Raw genomic sequence first — 19876 nt, 5'->3', positions numbered from 1 at the left:
TTCCCCAGCACAGAACGTTGCCATGGTGGCCGCGTGGCCCAGGAGAGTTTCCAGAACTCAGCCAGATCATCTCTGCTTCGGGGAAGAAGGGGTGGGCATGGGGAACCGCAGAGAACATGACTCATGGTGGAACAGTTTCCGTCAGAGGTGCTCCCTTTGAATATGGACCTCTCCTGGCATCTCCTTCTTCGTCCTTACACGCAAGGGGGCCTGGGAATTTTGAAATAAAACCAGGAAGAAAAGTGGGATAAATATAGAATAGGCCACTAGCCCCCTGTCATATATGGGGACAGTGAATATAATGGAAGACTTCAGGTAAACTCAACGAAATACATGACGGGCATTGTGGAACCATGAGTTAACCGGTTCCCTGGGATGCCAGAATCCTGTACCGGAATGCGTGGGATCAAGTGCTCCTTCTGCTTCCAGTCCAGCTTTCTGCTCATGTGCACCCTAGGGGGCAGCAGATGATGGCTCAAATACTTGGATCCCTGCCATCACATGGGAGACCTGTTTGGAGGTCTTAGCTCCTGACTGTGGCCTGACCCAGCCCCAGCTATTGTGAACATTTGGGGAGGAAGCAGAGATGGAAGATCCATCTCTTCTCTCTCTCTGTTTTTCCCTCTCTCTCTTTCTCTCTCTGTATGTTATCACTCTGCTTTTCAAATATGTTGTAAATAATTTTTTTTTTAGTTTACAAAATATGCCTTGTTAGGAAAAGAAGGAAAGAGGCCACACCCATCGACTGAATGAAAAAGCACACTTGAACTTCTGAATTAATAAAGGAAAACATAAATAGAAGTTACACCAGGAAAATTAGGAAAAAGGGAAATAAGTATTTAATAAGATAAGGTATTGCAGTCTTTATAGTACATGTGCTCATACTGCAATCTCTCATTAAAAAGGAGACACATCCACACACAAAAATGGGATAACTGTTCCATGTTTGTGGATTGGAAGAATTAATATCAAAATGTCCATGCTTACCCAAGGCAATTTACAGATTCAATGTGATCCCAATCAGAATACCAATGGCGCTCTTCTCAAATCTAGAAAAAAATGATGCTAAAATTCATATGGAAACACAAGAGACCCCAAATAACTAAAGCAATCTTAAACAAGAAAAGCAAAGCCACAGGCATCACAATACTAGACTTCAAGAGATAGTACAGGGCAGTTGTAATCAAAACAGCCTGGTACTGGCACAAAAATAGACATGTAGAGCAGTGGAACAGAATAGAAACCCTAAGAATTAATCCATGCATCTATAACCAACTAATCTTTGAGAAGCAACTAAAATCAATCCCTCAAGAAAAGACCCTCTCTTCAACAAATGGTGCTGGGACAATCGGATCTCTGCATGCAGAAGTATGAAACAAGACCCCTACCTTATACCTTATATAAAAACTCAAGATGGATCAAGGATGTAAATCTGCAATCTGATACCATCCAATTACTAGGGAATAATCGGGAAACTCTGTAAGACATTGGCATAGGCAAAAACTCTGTGCCAGAAGTGCAGGCAATAAAAGCAAAAATAGACAAATGAGATTACATTAAGCTAGAAAGTTTCTACTCTGCAAAGGGAACACTTAACAAAGTGAAGAGGCAACCAACAGAATGGGATAAAATAGTTACAAACTATGCAACGGATAAATGATTAATATCCAGGATCTACAAAGAGTTCAAGAAACTCAACAACAGCAAAACAAATAGTCAAGTAAGAAATTGTTAAAGAACGTGAACAGGCAATTTTTAAAGGATGAAATCCAAGTGGCCAACAGACTAATGCCAAAATGCTCAGGATCACTAGCCATCAGGGAAATGCAAGTTAGAACCACAATGAGGCTTCACCTCACCTCAGTTAGAATAGCTGTCATCAAAATAATAAATAATGAATGCTGGCAAGGATGTGGGGAAAAGGTACCCTAATCCACTGTTGGTGGGAATGTAAGCTAGTGCAACCATTATGGAAGACAGTATGGAGATTCCTCAGAAATCTGAACATAGATCTACCATATGACCTGGCATTCCCACTCCTGGGAATTTACCCAAATAAAATGAAACTGACCTATGAAAGAGTAATCTGTATCCCCATGTTTATTGTAGCTCAATTCACAATAGCTAAGATATGGAATCAACCCAGATCTCCATCAGCTGATGAATGGATAAACAACATGTGGTATATAGACACTGTGAAATACTACTCAGCTGTAAAGAAAGAATTAAATCCCATCTTTTGCAACGAAATAGATGCAACTGGAAGCGATTATGCTTAGTGAGATAAAACAGTTCCAAAAAGACAAATATCATATGTTTCCCCTGATTTGTGATAATTAGTATGGAGAGCACAAAAATGGAATGTATATGAGTGATGTTGATATTTTGAGATTTGATTTTTGTTCACAGCCCTTGTCTCTATTGCTCAGGAACACTGTTTTTTCTACTTACTTACTACTTGTTGAATTCTTTATTTCATGGAGTATTAAGCTTGTGATTATAAAATAAATGGAAAGCATGTCACTGTAAAAATTAAAAAGAATAAGAAAGGAAAGAGGGTGGCAACATGGGTGGATGACAGAGTGGGAACAGTCACTCTGCTCTTAAGTATGTATGAAATACATAAAATATATTCACTTATATAATTTGTTTTTGAAAAAGTTATTGGTAGGTTGAATTAAGAAAAAAGCAAATTCTATATAATTTACATAAAATAATGAGTAAAAGTAAAAATGGAAGGCTGGGTAAGGAGATGCAAGGAAAATGAAACAAAAATAAGGGAGAATCAACAATATTAGTATCAGAAATGATATACTTTAAAAAAGTCATTGGATAAGATAAGGATAATATTCATAAAATTGTGTAACAATAGATGCAATGATCTTCAAAATATTCAGGGAAATGTCTGTTATAAAAAAACTGCATGGATTTGAAATATTTTTGCACCAAAATAAATTTATCTTTTAATTCCACTTTCCATGAATTTTTGAAGTACCCTTTGTGTGTGTATGTGTGTTAAAAAATTTGTATGTGACAATCAACATAGCAATTAAGCCTAATATTTCAACCACCTGTAATACTACTTGTAGCAAACAGAATTTCTCAGCTTTCGTTGAAGGTTTTGATAAGATGTAAGGAGGGATGTCTGTGTTACAGACATGTAAATTTAACTTAAATTTCACGGAAAATTCTTTGAAGAGGGTTTCCTCAGTTGATGGTTACCTTCTGAATGCTTTTCTGTGATCCTTTGTCCTAACTGAATTGCGGGTGGGTGTGAGAGGTGGCATGACAGCAGTTATCTTGTGAAAAGGAGGTGATTCTTAGGATGGCAGGATGTCCTTGATGGGGTTCTGGGAATAAGAGCCATTAGCTAGGGATTGCAGAATGGACAAGAAGAAGGCATCAAGATGTAACACATGTTACTGCTGTGCCAAAGACAGCAAGTTCATGAAAAAAAAGTCCATCCTGGGGCTGGCACTGTGGCGTAGCGGGTAAAGCCACCAACTGCAGTGCAGGAATCCCATATGGGCGCCAGTTCCAGTCCTGAGTGTTCCACTTCCAATCCAGCTCTGTGCTATGGCTTGGGAAAACAGCAGAAGCTGGCCCAGGTCCTTGGGCCCCTGCACTGGTGTGGGAGACCTGTAGGAAGCTCCTGGCTCCTGGCTTCTGATCAGTGCAGCTCCAGCTGTTGCAGCCACCTGGGGAGTGAACCAGCGGATGGAGGACCTCTCTCTCTGTCTCTACCTCTCTGTAACTCTGTATCTGAAATAAATAAAATAAACCTTTAAAAAACTGAAAGTTTACTTTAGCTCAGTTATTGACATCTGTGTATACTTCTTTGAAATCTGTGTGCAGTTTTTTAATAATACTCATTTTTCCATGAACTTTTTGAAGAGCCATCATATATACATTTGACTTTGCTTCAATGAATGTGGATATATTATCAGTGAATACACTTGGAATAGCAGTGGCTTCAGGTGTAATAAAACTGTGAAGTTTATTTGACATGTATAACTGAAAAACATTTGTGTACGCCCCATGAACTCTCTAGGGGGCGTGTAGGTAGCTTTCCTTGTTAATGTGCATTTGACGTGTGTAGGGTATTGTTTGTGGGCTGTAAACTCATCATGAAATCCTTGGTCTCACTCCAGCACTGCTGTCTTTCTGGTGCTGTTATAACCACCATTTCCAATAAAATGTACATAATGCCTCCAGCATCCCCCAGATCGAGTCTTAAGCTCGTAGAGTTTACGAGGAAGCAGATTCTCTCAGGTTTCAGCAATGGAGCAGTGTCCCAGAGGCTCTTACGTGACGCATTTAGAGACGGTCATATAGAGATAGGCACACGGTGTGTGCAGAAATGGCCGCGCTTAGGTGAGTTTTAGTATTCATAATTTTAGGCGAGCTGCATAGAAGGTGCTTTCTCCTTCTTTTGGTTGGTCTTTTGATTCTGATTTTCATATAGATTTGTGTCCCATTGAATTCTCAATATCGTGTAATTCATAAAGCTGTCTGGGGGTTGATAACAAGGCATACATTAAAAGATGGGAAGCATTAAATAGCGTGAACGTACATATTCATAATAGTTGCCTAATGTTTTTTTCCCTTCAGTAGACGAAGTCATACTGTATATTTTCACCCAGCTGAAATATTATAAATCACTTTTTAATATCTTTTTATCTGAACAAGAAAAAATCATTTGTATTACAGACATGTAAATTTAACTTAAAACTACAAAACCTAGTTTGAGGCTTGATACTGCAGCCATAAATCATATACAATAACATTGTAAATGAGATAACTGTAACATTATATTCTCTGGGCAAGGTTAATAGATTCAGTTCAAGTCTAGCAAGAAATTGTAGCTGACATTTTCCCATTTCTTTCAGAAAAGCCTTTATAAATCCTCAACTTCTAAATTGGACTGGATTAGGTCCCAGTGGAGAAAATCCTAGATTTAGTGTTTTTAATTTCCTAAGTTACTGAGTGGGAACCACCTTTATCACCACAGTCAGATATGGCTTGCGGACTCTAACAGTCAGGTTACTTTTGTTATTCCCTTCCAGTTCCAATAATAAAACTAATCGCATTAATAATGACAAAGCAAAGAGGTTGGTAAAAGTAATAGTAGTCTGGATTTTTAAGAAGCCTGCCGGTTGGGCTAACCTTGGTTAACAGTAGAAAGAAGGAGAAAGACACCTTTTTTGGACGATGAAACAATGCACGCCTGGGATACTGTTTTCATTTTCAACCCCCCAGCTCTTTTCCGTGATTACAGAATATTTACGTTCTGCTGTGTTTCAGTTGCTTCCTGGTGTCGGGCTCTCCTCTGAGCACTGGCACATGGGTGATCTAAATCAGTTTCTACTGTGGGAAAAAAAATGCCTGCATCATGCCAGCCAGAGACTCACACAGCTCAGCTCCCTGAGCCAGCCCGTGCAGGGGGAATTTTCCAATGCCACGTGGTCGGTGGGCACTGGCGATGTGAACCTCAGGCCACTGAGTGTTGCGTGTGGCTGGAATCAGAATGATCTGCGATGTGTGGTGGTGTTGTACGACAAATTGCCTTCTGTGTACTGTTTCCTGTTCTTTCGGTTGGCCAAGAACCTGATGTAGATTCTTAGCCCTGCATGGCAAGGGTGTTTAAATGGCATCGTACTTGCCGGAAGTTCCTGTGGATTTCATTCTCACCATGCAGTCTTGTCGGAGAATCCTTTCTGGAAGTCTGTGTCGACATTTTACTCTGCTGGCTGTGTCCTTCAGCGAGCAGGTGCACGCTGCTCTGAGTGTCCTTTAAGCTCTTCTCACAATGAGCCGGTTTTACCGAATCTTTGTCCTTTTCTCTTCTTGATTTATAGAGAAACCATTTCCTCTTTTTACCCGATTTTCTCTGCAGTTTGGAGGCACGTGACATCCAAGTGAATGCACACACTATGCCATGTGGCATACACATGATTAACACATGGGCCAAAACCCAGACAAGAAGTCACTATTTCCTGAGACTTTCCTTGGCTAACTCAATCTACGCTGACTTTCCCTTATTTTGAGATTCCCATGCATTTACACCAATGCTATATATGACCTGTAATTTCTTTTGTGTTGCATTCTGGTTATTCCCTGATTTGTACTGGGATTTCTTCATTTAGCCCCAAGTTCGCTCGGGTTTTTACACTCTACATTATCAGTGACATTTGAGATGTGCCAAAACTCACTGACAGTTGAGTCTGAGTTAAGTTTTTAGGAGGTTTAAGCTGTTGTCTTAGAGGCTTAGCAGTTCCGACCGTATTTCAACTGGACTGTGATTTCCACATTATCTGCTTGTTACCAGGTTGTGTGTTAGCGTAGTGAATATTTCTTTTGTTAGAAAATGGTTCGAATCTCTGTGAAGGCTGCTTTAAACACCCTCGTGGTGTTCTTATGGAGTGACCTGGGAATCTGAGTGTTACAGGTGGGCGCCTCTGCCTCCTTAATGAGCAGTGCACATCTCCCTGAGATGCACCTCCAACTTTGCGCTTAAGGAATGTGTGTTCTGCTCTCAGCTTTTTATACCACCCATGGTGCTGTGTGTTCTCCTACATTTGTCCACCCACGTACTCTCTGCTTGAATTTCATACCTCCTGAACTAGAGGTGATTTTGTCATAACTTTTTCTGTGTGCACAATGCTAGCAGTGCAAGTAACAAATGTGGGTGTTTAATGTTCAAATCACTGATGCAGATCTGCCCATATTGCAATTAGAGGCAACATGGTGCCCTGATCCCACGGCACTCGCTTTCATAAAAAGATTGGTCATGAATGAAGGATGCTATTAACATCTGCCTTACAGGGTAAGAAAAAAAGTCAGCATCCATCTTTCACTTATCAGGCTCCCAAAATAAGGAGGATGAATTTCTGATAACCCAACTTAGACCTTGGTTTTGAGACTTACAAATGTTCTTAGTCTTAGGCTTTTTAAAAATGTCTGTTTATTTGTTGGCTTGTTTGATATGGGGGGTGGGAGAGAGAATGAGAGAGACAGATAGACGGAGACATCTTCTGTTCATTCCTCAAGTGGTTGCAACCACCAGGTCTGTGCCAGGCCGAAGCCAGAAGCCAGAACTTCATGGGTGAAGGCTGTGGACCATCTTCCACTGCCTTCATGGGTGCATTTGCGAGCAGTTGGTTTGGAAGCAGAGCAGCTGGGACCTGCCTGAGCCCTCTGATAGGGGTTCACAAGCACACATTGTAGCTTAACCCACTGTAGCACGACACCAACCCAGAGGTTGTTTTTTAGATTTTATTTATTTTTTATTTATTTATTTTTTTTGACAGAGTGGACAGTGAGAGAGAGAGACAGAGAGAAAGGTCTTCCTTTGCCTTTGGTTCACCCTCCAATGGCCGCCGCGGCTGGCACGCTGCGGCCAGCACACCGCACTGATCTGAAGCCAGGAGCCAGGTACTTCTCCTGGTCTCCCATGGGGTGCAGGGCCCAAGCACTTGGGCCATCCTCCACTGCACTCCCTGGCCACAGCAGAGAGCTGGCCTGGAAGAGGGGCAACCGGGACAGAATCCGGCGCCCCGACCAGGACTAGAACCTGGTGTGCCAGCGCCGCAAGGCGGAGGATTAGCCTAGTGAGCCGCGGCGCCGGCCCTGTTTTTTAGATTTTTATCATGAGCATAATAACATGTCAAACAGACAGACATCTTACATGGCTGCAAATAACTTTGCTTTTTAAAGAGTTTTTTTTTTATTTGTAAAAATAGAAGAGATGAAAGAGTAGTTTTTTTTTTTTTACAAGATTTTGGGGTTTCAAATAACTGATCAGTAACTTTTAAAGCTTCAATTGGTCACTGTGATGACTTTCATGGATGGAAGTTTCTAAGTTTGTGAGCTTTTGAACTTGATGCAAGGTAGAACACTAGCTGAAATGCTCTGGCACCTGTCTTCCTTTTCACTTAGCTGTCTGATTCTCTATGACAGCGTCGTCTGTCTGTCTGTGATCCTAACAGACATTGGAAGAGTTATTCTTCTGTAATATTAAGAACTCTGGATTTCATGTCCCATCATTGTGCTTGACACGTGTTTCTAACCTGTCTTTGCAATGGCTGGCACGTGGCAGTCCTGCAGTGTTACTTTCCATGTGAGTGTGGATGATGAGCAGGTGCATATGACTCTGTGTCAGCGAGAATGGTTCATGCAGCAGGGAAAAGGAAGATAAAGTGGAAAATATTGGCATCATGATAAGAGAACCTTGAATCCTAAAAGCAGCCTTTCTCTCTTCTGTGCTATAGTTATGAATTTAAAATTCAGCATCCATAATAAAAATTAGCCTAAGGAAAGAATGTTCATTCTCTTGTGGCTGGTAATATGTGGGAGGTTTTAACAACAGGAAGTGAATCTTACATATGCTTTTCTTAAGAAGGTATAGACTTGGGGCCGGCGCCATGGCGCAGCAGGTTAATGCCCTGGCCTGCAATGCCGGCATCCCATATGGGCGCTGGTTCAAGACCCAGCTGCTCCACTTCCTATGGAGCTCTCTGCTATGGCCTGGGAAAGTGGTAGAAGATGGCCCAAGTCCTTGGGCCCCTGCACCCATGTGGGAGACCAGAAGGAGCTCCTGGCTCCTGGCTTCTAACTGGCCCAGCTCCAGCCGTTGCGACCAATTGGGGAGTGAACCAGTGGATGGAAGACCTCTCTCTCTCTGCCTCTCCTTCTCTCTCTGTGTAACTCTGACTTTGAAATAAATAAATAAATCTTTAAAAAATAGAAGGTATAAACTTTAACATAAAAATGTAGAAACCAACAATAACATGTGGCAAGGATGAGAATTTGGGCAATCTGGGAGATATTTTTCTGACCTCATTTGTTAATCAATGTAAATAAAGGTAATATGCAAACATATTTTGAAAAAAACCTGAATAATATTCAAGGGCTGACATTGATAAATGAACAGTATTTGACTTCAACTCCCTTTTTTCACTTTGTTTCCTGGAAGGTACTTCTGTGTATGGTTTCTGCCTTTAGTCATTTAATATATATTTGAAGATTTGTTGATTGATCAATGCTAGATAATGTCTTTTGATTTAATGTAGTTAAAAACAAGCATTTCACTTAGCCTTTTACACTCCCTATTATACACACGTGTGCAACACACTCACAAGTGCAAGGCTGAATAACAAGACTGTAAAAGTAGGATTTGTAATTATGTGTGTGTGTGTGTGTGTGTGTAGAGAAAGAGAGAGTTCATTTAATTTATCCATAGTTTACTTTTATTTTCACAAATGTTGGTCTGCAGTTCTAATTCTTTACTTGTGTGATTAGCGCTCTTGTTTTTTTCTCAGCTTCTCTGTCATCATGTCATTCCTTCCAGTGTCATCAAAGTTAAAAACACATTTTGGTCATTAAATTGAAAACCCTGTTTTATCGACTATAACAATAACCTAAAGCTTGAAACCAGAATGTGTGATTTAAATACTCGTTCTGAAAATGATCACCACTAAGGAAAAGGGGAATGGGACAGGATTGAATTACTTTGTCTATGATTCCAGTGTCTTGGCCTGAAGGCTACTGGGAAAACTAGTTCCTAATATCCAGTTAATTGAATTTCAGTTTACTGTAAATAATTGCTTGAATTCATGTTACATTTTACATTTTTCTATTTAATCACTTTCTTGAGGATGTTTTAGTTTTCTCCGGATGCTTTTCCCCCTATTGTTAGAACTCACATGTTTTTATCATCAGATAACTAACCCTGTGACTTCTAGCATATTTCCTGATTCCTTAAATATTGCTTTAGAGTCCATTCCATTCTTCAAAATGACAAGTCTCCTCACAGCTATACAATTTCCTTTTAATTTGAACTGATTCCTTTATAGATCTGCCATGAGAAGTTTCATATTGTGTATTCTTGGTTGTTTGATTCTCTATGGAATAATGTATAATTCTGAGATTCACCAAATCTTGGCTGAGATCATCATTGTCATTGTTAAATGTGAATTATGGGCTGGTGCTGTGGTGTAGCACAGGTAAAGCCGCTGCCTGCAGTGTCACCATCTCTGTGAGCACCAGTTCGAGTCCCAGCTGCTCCTCTTCTGATCCAGCTCTCTGCTATGGCCTGGGAAAGTAATAGAAGATAGCCCAAGTACTTGGGCCCCTGCACCCATGTAGGAGACCTAGAAGAGGGTCTTGGCTTCGGATCAGCCCAGCTCTGGCAGTTGTGGCCATGTGAGGAGTGAACCACCAGATGGAAGACCTCTCTCTCTCTCTCTCTGCCTTTGCATCTCTGTAACTCTGCCTTTCAAATAAATAAATACATTGTTAAAAATGTTAATTACTTGCACTTAAAAATATAGTTCCATCTTTCTATTTAAAATAGGTTTCTTAAAAGTGATATTAGGACAATTTTTGCTTGTTATGCAATCTGATGGCCTTCACTTTATAATTAAGGTATTTAGACGATTTATATTTAATGTGGTTATTGATATAATTCGGTTTAAATCTACCATCTTGCTGTTTGTTTTCTTTCTGATCCATCTGTTCTATGTTCATGTTTTTTCTCTTATTTTCTTCTCTTTTGAACTAATAGAATAGTTTTGGGATTCTATTGTGTCTTTATAGTGCTTTATTAATTATACATTATTGCATTTGATTGCTTTAATGTTTATAAATATTTTTTTAAAGATTTATTTATTTATTTGAAAGTCAGAGTTACACAGAGAGAAGAGAGGCAGAGAGAGAGAAGTCTTCCATCTGCAAGTTCACTCCCCAATTGGCAACAATGATTGGAGCTGTGCCCATATGAAGCCAGGAGCCAGGAGCCTCCTCCAGGTCTCCCACATGGATGCAGGGACCCAAGGACTTGGGCCATCTTCCACTGCTTTCCCAGGCCATAGCAAAGAGCTGGATCAGAAGAAGAGCTGCTGGGACCAGAATTGGTACCCATATGGGATGCCGGTGCTTCAGGCCAGTGCATGAACCTGCTGTGCCACAGCACCGGCCCCAATAAATCTTTAATTATAGTATCAACTCAAGGAATAATACACTATACTAATACTTCACAAATATTAAAAACAACAATAATTTGCTTCCATTTCACTTCTTTACATGTTGTCACACATTTTATTTTGACATGGTATAGCAATATAATACATTACTATTGTTTTGATTTAAATACTCAATTGTTTTTAACTTGCCTTGAATGACAAGAAAGATAGCATGTTGTAATCACCCATATTGTAGTTTTCTAGTGTTCTTCACACTTCTGTGTGGATCCAGATTCTCCTCTTGTATCATTTTCCTTCTGCTTGAAGCACTTCCTTTACCAGTCAACACATCCCATGAATAGAATCCTGCTAACACATTCTCAATCATCTTAAAGCCTGAAATACTGTTTATTTTTCTTTACTTTTTAGAAAGTTTTTATTTGGTATAGTACTACAGGTTGATCATGTTTTCCTGTAAGTAATCTAGGAAAATCAACTGTTTCCTGCCTTACATGGTTGCTACTTGCAGGGGTACTGTGATTCTTCTCTTGGACTCTCTGTATTTAATGAGTGAGTATCCACCCTGCCTTCCCCTCCCCGCCCTTAGCATTTAGAATTAGCTCTTCATCACTGGTGTTCAGCCATTTGTTTCCATAATGTACTTTGCTATAGTTATATTTTTTTCTTCACATTATCATGCCTAATACTTGTTTGTCTGCTGAGATCTTTGCATTTATTAATTTCCCCAAATTTGGAAAATGTTCAGCCATTAATTTTCTAGTTCAACATAAATCAGACCCCTTGCTGTTGTCTCAAAGCTCGTGCTCCTTAGTTTAAATGATTTTCCGAGTTTGGTTTTGTTTTGGCTGGTTTCTAGTACTGTGTGTTTAGTATCACTGCCCTCTTCTCTTGCAATGACTAATCTGTTAATGTCTTCCAGTGAACACTTCAGATGTTTGTAACCACATCTTTCAGGTCTCTTGACATGCTCATGATTTTTTGCTAACTCTTAAACATAAGGAGTATATAATATTTGCTTAGAATCTTTTGTTCCAGTTCAGTTATTCCTTTCTTTATCTGAGTCTGATCATTTTCTCATTATGGACATTATTTTCATGCTTCTTTGCATGCCCAGTAATTTCTCTATATTCTCGAAGGTTGGTAATAATGTCTGCGTCTCACCATGATTGTATGAGTTAAGTGATACCATGTAATGAAATTGAAATTTGTTCTTGTTACTCTTTCCTAAAGATTTATTCTCATTCACCTATACTTTATTTCCTCGCTTTGCAAAACAAAAATTTCTGCTAGTGTTTAAAACTAATTCCTCCACCAGTGCTGTAAATATTGCTTTAGGGACATTTTAATGCTGACTGTTCCTTACTCTTCAAATGATTTTCATTTCATCTTTTCAACCTCTCCTCCTCATCAGGGCTACCGGTAATCAAATCTTTCTCATTGTTAAATGCACACACCCTGCAGTTGATGACTTCTCATCTTCTCTCCAAGCCCAGTTTCTGGAAACATTAAGAATTCACCTCAGACTCACTCTTAGGAAATGCCTTCATTATTCACTGTGTCCTGACTCTCCACCACCGCGGCTCATGCTCTTGTGTTTTGTAATTTTCCGAGGCTGCTTTTCCTTAGGAGAGGATGCTGTCGTCGTCCAGCCTCCTGTGCGCTGTGTTGAGAAGAGTCTCTCGCGGGTGCATCTGCCTCCGTCTGCCCTGGCAGGCTGAGGGTGTCTGAGAAGCGAGCTTGTTTTCATACTCTTCCTCACTTTGGCATCAGGACTTGGGTGACGATTTGTACATGGAACTCTAATTTGCACACATTATAGTTCCGGGATTAGAGTGACTGACGAGTCACTTTTAAGAAATTTACTGCCCGGTGAGGTTTTGCTTATTCTGGCGTTTGCAGTGGGTTCTACTGGATTTACCCAGCGCGTTCTCTTCTCTGTGAAGAACTTCATTGTGCGCAAGCTTCGTCACGCGTTCTCCAGCAGGCTTGAAGCCCCAGTCTCTTCCCGACAGTGTGATTCCACTAGCCAGTGGGCCGCTTGCTTTTTTTGTTTTGTTTTGTTTTTACAGGCAGAGTGGACAGTGAGAGAGAGAGACAGAGAGAAAGGTCTTCCTTTGTCGTTGGTTCACCCCACAATGGCTGCTGCGGCCGGCACACCGCGCTGATCCGATGGCAGGAGCCAGGTACTTCTCCTGGTCTCCCATGGGGTGCAGGGCCCAAGCACCTGGGCCATCCTCCACTGCACTCCCGGGCCACAGCAGAGAGCTGGCCTGGAAGAGGGGCAACCGGGACAGAATCCGGCGCCCCAATCGGGACTAGAACCCGGTGTGCCGGCGTCGCAGGCGGAGGATTAGCCTAGTGAGCCGCGGCGCTTGCTTTCAGTGTGCACTCTCCTCTCTAGCTCTGAGTACCCCCTCATAGCAAGAGCTCCCTGTTGAAAAATCTGTCTACCCACTTAATTTTGTTATTTCTTTTTTATTCACATTTTGTTATTTATGTCAAAAAAGCAGAGGGCATTTCTGCCCCTTGCCATGTGCTGGTAGCCTGAATCCTCCTGTAGTTGTGCTTTTAGTATTTGTCTGAAGACAAGGAGCACATGCTCTGTTTTCCCAGAGCAAGGGTTCCTCTCTCCTTGACTGATGGTGCGCTAGCCCTTCGTGACTTTGCACACACAGCCATCACTCTCCTCCATGCCACTCTTCCCAGCACCAACACTTTACTTCCCAAGGCCTATTCCTGACTCTTGTGTGCCATCCGTGGGTAATTTCATGACTTCAGCTGTAATGGTTTAAACATTTCTATTATCAGATCTCTTTCTCCCTCCCTCCCTTCCTCCCTCCCTTCCTCCCACCTCCCCCCCCCCCCCCCCCCATGATTCAGAGTGCATTTCTCTAACTAATAGATATCTGGTAGGTATTTCTCTATGAAACACCTTATCAAAACCCAGCTTGCTTCCACGGGCCGCCTGGCTACCCCTCCTCCCCAATGCCACCCTCAGTGACCGCTTGTGATTCTCTGACTTTGTAATGCCAGGAAATGGGAACTCCCTTTCTCTCCTTATTCAGGTTGCTGCTCAGGGAATCCTCCTCACTTCCCGTCCCCCAAGCCTGCACGCTGAAGGACCCAGAGCAGTTTTTCCCTTAAGTCTCTGGACTCTCTCTGTTCTCTCCATGTTTGTTCACGCGACACACGAGCAGAGCTTCCTGGTGAGATTCTTGGCACGCGGGCCCGGGCCTCTATCTATGCCACTCTACAAGGAAATACACCGAGCCTGGCATCAGACATGCTCTACTCTAGAGAACTTTGGCTTAAAATCCCGTACACACACTGCTTGCACCGTGCCATCTTGTCCCATCTTTTCGGGAAGAACTGTTAGTTATCATCCAGGACTCCCATGACCAGCTCCCCAGGAGGCTTCTCAGACCCCAAGGCTGATTGTTCCTGCTTGTGCCGGTGCTGTCACAACACATAGGGCAGCAGGCTTCACCTGCGGACATCTCTCTGAACCCATCAGTATATCCATGGACCATGTCTTGCATGTGGTAGGCACTTAGTAACAATTTGCTACGTTTTTAGAGAATAGTCAATTTCTCTCTGCCTTTGTCCTTGCATCCAAAACCAGTGTAGTGTTATTCTGACAAAAAAAATATTCCCCACTCCAGGTATGGTTAAAACAATCTAGATTTTATAAACAAATTACCTGTGGATCCTTGCAAGATGTATCTTGAATGCAACAGTTAAAGGTACAAGAAATGTTTCTTTCAAAATGTGTTACAATGTTCATTATGGTTTCTCTTCAAGGACTTAAGGGTTGAATGAAAACAAAGTCTGCTGAATAGTGCTTGCTCAATGCTTTTAAAAATTTCAAAAATGTAGTCATTATGCCAAACAATAATGCTTGGAGTTACATGCTTCATTATGTAACCATCCTACATAATTAAATAAAGTGTGAGAGTGCTTTTAACTTTTATTTCTGAACATTTTTAGGAGTTTATATGATTTTATTTTCATGAATACTTTAGCTGATTTCCGGGTAAAGCTTCATCACAGGGAAATATTTAAAATGATCTTCAGAGATATTTTACATGGAAAGATTAATTATTTACATATATTACCATGGCAACCATATATCAAAGTATGACAAGCATGGACTGTACCGCTCTTTCCCTTAGATCCCCAAATTAATGTAGTGATCTTTGATGGCAGTGGTATATATGGAACACCAGAACAGAACTAGAGCAAAATATTTTGCATAAACTCTATTAAAATATTTTCCTTAAAAATTTATTTGTATGGTGCTTTAAAACTGTGGGTACATGTCTTCACACATTTCTCAAGACCCATGGAATGAGCTGTAAAATAAGCCATGGAATTTAATTAATAATAATAATAATATACCAGTTCTGGGTCACATTGACAACAAATGCACCTCTGTACCCCCAGGAAGCCAATGAGAGGAGAAGCAGGTACAGAGAAGGAGCAAAATGGGTGCTCTGTATTCCTGTTCAATTCTTCAGCAAACCCAAATTCTCAAAAAATAAAGTCTAATTTTTTTTGAAAACCACAAAAATTTATATTTGAGATCACAATGATAACGATGTTATTTATTCAATAGAAGGAAGAATACATCATTTGATATCATGTGCAAGATCACTGACAGTTTGAGATGGTACAATTTTAGTTGCCTGTGAGATAAATTGTCTGTTATTTTCTTTGCCTCAGCTCCAATACAGGAAAGAATTTGATAAAATAGAGAAAAAGATGACGAGTTAATTCTCAGGAGAAGTTGATGATGTTTTCTTTTGAAGTCATAGAATTTCTTTGTTTTGGCAGCCACGTGTATTGTGTATGTGTGTGGTTTCAGTCACTGTAATTGAATAGACTATTACCGCTTGTCTGGGGCTGGGACGTGCTGCCTCCAATTCGCTTGGTGAGATGCTAAAGCTCAGGTCCTCAGACTGAGACTTTATGTGGATACAGAGTCTTTCAAGAGGTTTCTGAGGTTAGATGAGGTCGTCGGGGTGGGCCCTGACCACTGCGATTGATGTTCTCATGAGGACAGGAAATTGGGGCCCAGAGAAGACCCTATGAAGACACGAGAAGAACCAGGAGGAAGCCAACCTTCTGACACCTGGAGCGTGGACTAAGAGCCTCCAGAACTGTAAGGAGGGTTCCTTCTGGTGTTCACCTTACCCTGTATGTGTTACTTTGTTAGGGCAGCTCACACAAACTGACGTGTCCCTGTTGGAAATCAGCAACAGGGAATCCCTAGGAGAACGTGACCTTTCAAGGAGAAGAGCCATCGTTGGAACATCCTCACTCCTTGAAGTCTGAAGCTTAGGATGTTGCTGAGGGTAAGTTGTTGAATAGATGAATTCCTGTGTTTTTCACCCATGTTTCTCAGTTTTGGGTGTTGTAGATTTCTTTTTTTTTCTTTAAAGATTTATTTTATTTATTTATTTGAAAGAGTTACAGAAGTAGAGAGAGACAGAAAGAGAGGGAGAGAGAGGTCTCCCATCCTCTGGTCCACTCCCCAGATTGCCATAATTGCTGGAGCTGCACTGATCCAAAGCCAGGAGCCAGGAGCTTTTCCCCCAGTCTCCCACATGGGTGCAGGGGCCCAAGGACTTGGGCCATCTTCCACTGCTTTCCTAGGCCATGGCAGAGAGCTGGGTCGGAAGAGGAGCAGCTGGGACTCGAACCAGCACCCATATGGGATACCGGTGCTTCAGGCCAGGACTTTAAGCCACTGCGCCAAAACACCAGGGCCGGTGTTGTAGATTTCAACAACAGATTCAAGCTAGCTTAAACAACAAAGGAAGGAAGGAAAAGAAAAAGAAATTTGTAAGAAGGATACTGGGAATGTTCGTTGACTAGGACTTGGGTGTGGACTCAAACCCATAACTGCAAAGCTCACGGTTGTTGAAAGCAAACTCTATGTTTTATCTATTTGTCCTCCTTTCCTCGTATTCCTCTTTCCTTGTATTCCTCTTCCTCCTCTCAGTGAGTCCATCACACTTTTGTTGCTTAGCATGTACATGGCTTCTCCATAGCCCATGCTCTCCATTTAAGTGATCAGTCCACACTAAGTCTCCTTCTTCTGTTCTAATTCCAGGCTCCTATAAAATAGGAAATATTAAACTCAGGTTAAGGGTCAGAATTTCATTAGAAAAAAAGTATCTGCTGCCAGGGATATATGGGCTACAGTAGGATGAGTTTTCTTAGAGAAATGCTACCCCAGTAAACTTGGATAACTAGTAAAAATATTAGGACATCAAAATTGAAAATGTTGGGCTGGCGCTGTGGCATAGTGGGTAAAGCAGCAGCCTGCAGTGCCAGCATCTCATATGGGAATTGGTTTGAGTCCTGGCTGCTCTGTTTCTGATCCAGCTCTCTGCTATGGCCTGGGAAAGCAATAGAAGATGCCCCAAGTGCTTGGGCCCCTGCACCCACGTGTGAGACCTGGAAGAAGCTCCTGTCTCCTGGCTTCACATCAGTGCAGCTCTGGCTGTTGGGGTCATCTGGGGAGTGAACCAGCAGATGGAAGAGCCCTCTCTCTCTCTCTGCCTCTGCCTCTCTGTAACTCTGCCTTTTAAATATATAAATAAATCTTAAAAAAATTGAAAGTTCCATATAATTTATAGCTACTCAATAATGTAAAATATTTAATGTAAATCTAGTAAAACATGCATAGCACTAGTATGCTGAAAACTGTAAAACATGAATGAGATAAAGATCTAAATAATTGGAAATATGTGTGTATTGTAGATATGAATACATGAAATATTTATGGCTTGGGAGACTAAAGATAGTAAATATGGCTTTTCTCCCCAAATTATTATGCTTGGATGTCAAAATTCCAGTCAGCGTTTTAGTTACAAGGGACAGGATTATTCTGTTTTAGGTGGAAATGCAAATAAACTAGAATAGTTTTACAATTTTGAAAAGGAGAAAGTGAGAAGGATTAGTCATTAGTCAAGACCAAGTGTTATTTGCTCGCCTTGGCCGGTGTGACGGACTCGAGGGCTCAGGAGCCCATCCGTAGGAACACGCCTGGGTAGTTTCTGATAGGAAATACAGTGCCGCTGTGACGCAGTCCCTGAGGAAAGAGGGCCTTCACACAGGTGGTGCTGCAGCTAATGAACCTCCGTGGTCAAAGCATAACAGAGAACACTGACCCGAACCCCACATCTTGTGTGAAAGCAGGCAGAAAGCAGAAGACTCCTAGACAAAGATGGAACAACCTAGGGACAGGCAGGTTGGACAGCGAAGTAGGATGCATAAAGGAGAAACCTGACAGGCTGGGATTCATCACCAGGAAAACTTTGCCCTACAAATGACCCTGTTACGATGATGAAAAAACAAGCCAGAGACCTGGAGAAACACAGTTACAGATCTAACAAAAGAGTATTATATAGAGTGTATAAAGAGTACTAGAGACTCAATCATTAAAAAGCAAAATGGAGCCGGCGCCGTGGCTCACTAGGCTAATCTTCCACCTTGCGGCGCCGGCACACCGGGTTCTAGTCCCGGTCGGGGCACCGGATTCTGTCCCGGTTGCCCCTCTTCCAGGCCAGCTCTCCGCTGTGGCCAGGGAGTGCAGTGGAGGATGGCCAAGGTTCTAGGGCCCTGCACCCGCATGGGAGACCAGGATAAGTACCTGGCTCCTGCCATCGGATCAGTGCCGTGCGCCGGCCGCAGCGGCCATTGGAGGGTGAACCAACGGCAAAGGAAGACCTTTCTCTGTCTCTCTCACTGTCCACTCTGCCTGTCAAAAAAATAAAAATAAAAAATAAATAAAATTTAAAAAAAAAGCAAAATGGATTAGAACATGAGAAAAAGATGTGAACAAATAAGTCACGAAAGACAATACGCAAATGACAAGCTCATAAACAATGTTAACCATCAGGACACACAGATTAAAACAGCAGTGAAATATCACTATGCCCTATCATAATGATTAACAGCAAAAACAGTGGCGGCACCGAATACTGTTGGGTACGAAGCAGAACTGGATTACATACACGTCGGTGGTAGGAATGTAAAATAGTCCAAACTCTGGAAGATAGCTTGGTCATAGCTTAGAGAACTGAGCTTGAGGATTATATTTAACGAGTGTCTACTGTGTTGCGTTCGCTCTGCTGCCGCCTGAGGGTTCCCAGGGAGGGATGTATATGAGTCAGACAGCCCTTGCCCTAAAGCAATATCCAGCCTGAAGAACAGGACAGATGTATTAACACATGATTTCAATATAACGTGATTGCAGCTGGACTGCTCCAAAAACAGAGAGAGTAGCTGGAAGGAGTGGAAAAGCAAAAAACCTAAATGGATTATCACCATTGTTATTAACTCATTTCCTTAAATTTATGAGGTTGTGATGGCCCTGGAAAATCAAAGGCCCCGGTTTTGGTACTCGTGTTCAGTGGGAAGCGGAACAGTTAGACTTTCTGCCTCCAGAGTGGCTCTTTAACTGATGACTGCAAAAGAATGCCTGACGTCAACTAAAGCAACATCCCCAGTGAAAAATGAGTTCATAAATATTCATCGCCATAGTTTCTTGGTTCTATCTGTGACCCTCCATGGACCTTGATAAATAGAAACTAGTGCTCAGGATTTAGCAAGTATTTCTAGGTAGTTTCTTATGGCTGGTTCTAGTATGCAGTGCACTAACACTGTTTTGTGCAGGAGAGCTAAGACTACCTCCTAAGCATGTGTAAATAGCATCCGGTACAGGGTAACAGCCAAAGCTTACATCATTGAATGAAGTGCTGCTTGGGAAACGCTGCAGAAGATGAAACTGAATACCAATTCCCTTAACCCAAATTAGAGCGTCAATTATTCACGTGCTTTGCAGAATGTTAAAGTAATTAAGACTTAAATTAAACTGTTCCAAT

The 19876-nt window shown here is 41.6% G+C and overlaps 1 long non-coding RNA gene across 3 annotated transcripts in view; it reads left to right on the top strand.

Moving 5' to 3' along the window:
• The window catches only part of LOC103347859 (uncharacterized), a 210790-nt gene that overhangs the window by 70065 nt on the left and 120849 nt on the right, over positions 1-19876 (top strand). For all 3 annotated transcript variants that reach the window (XR_011389676.1, XR_007918935.2, XR_516366.3), the window contains exons 4-5: positions 16045-16143; positions 16238-16336. This is a non-coding gene — a long non-coding RNA (uncharacterized lncRNA). The remainder of the gene's footprint in view (positions 1-16044; positions 16144-16237; positions 16337-19876) is intronic.

Source organism: Oryctolagus cuniculus, chromosome 6 (assembly GCF_964237555.1).
Source record: "Oryctolagus cuniculus chromosome 6, mOryCun1.1, whole genome shotgun sequence".
NCBI classification, from domain to species: domain Eukaryota; kingdom Metazoa; phylum Chordata; class Mammalia; order Lagomorpha; family Leporidae; genus Oryctolagus; species Oryctolagus cuniculus.
This window is presented reverse-complemented; position numbering and strand designations above follow the sequence as displayed.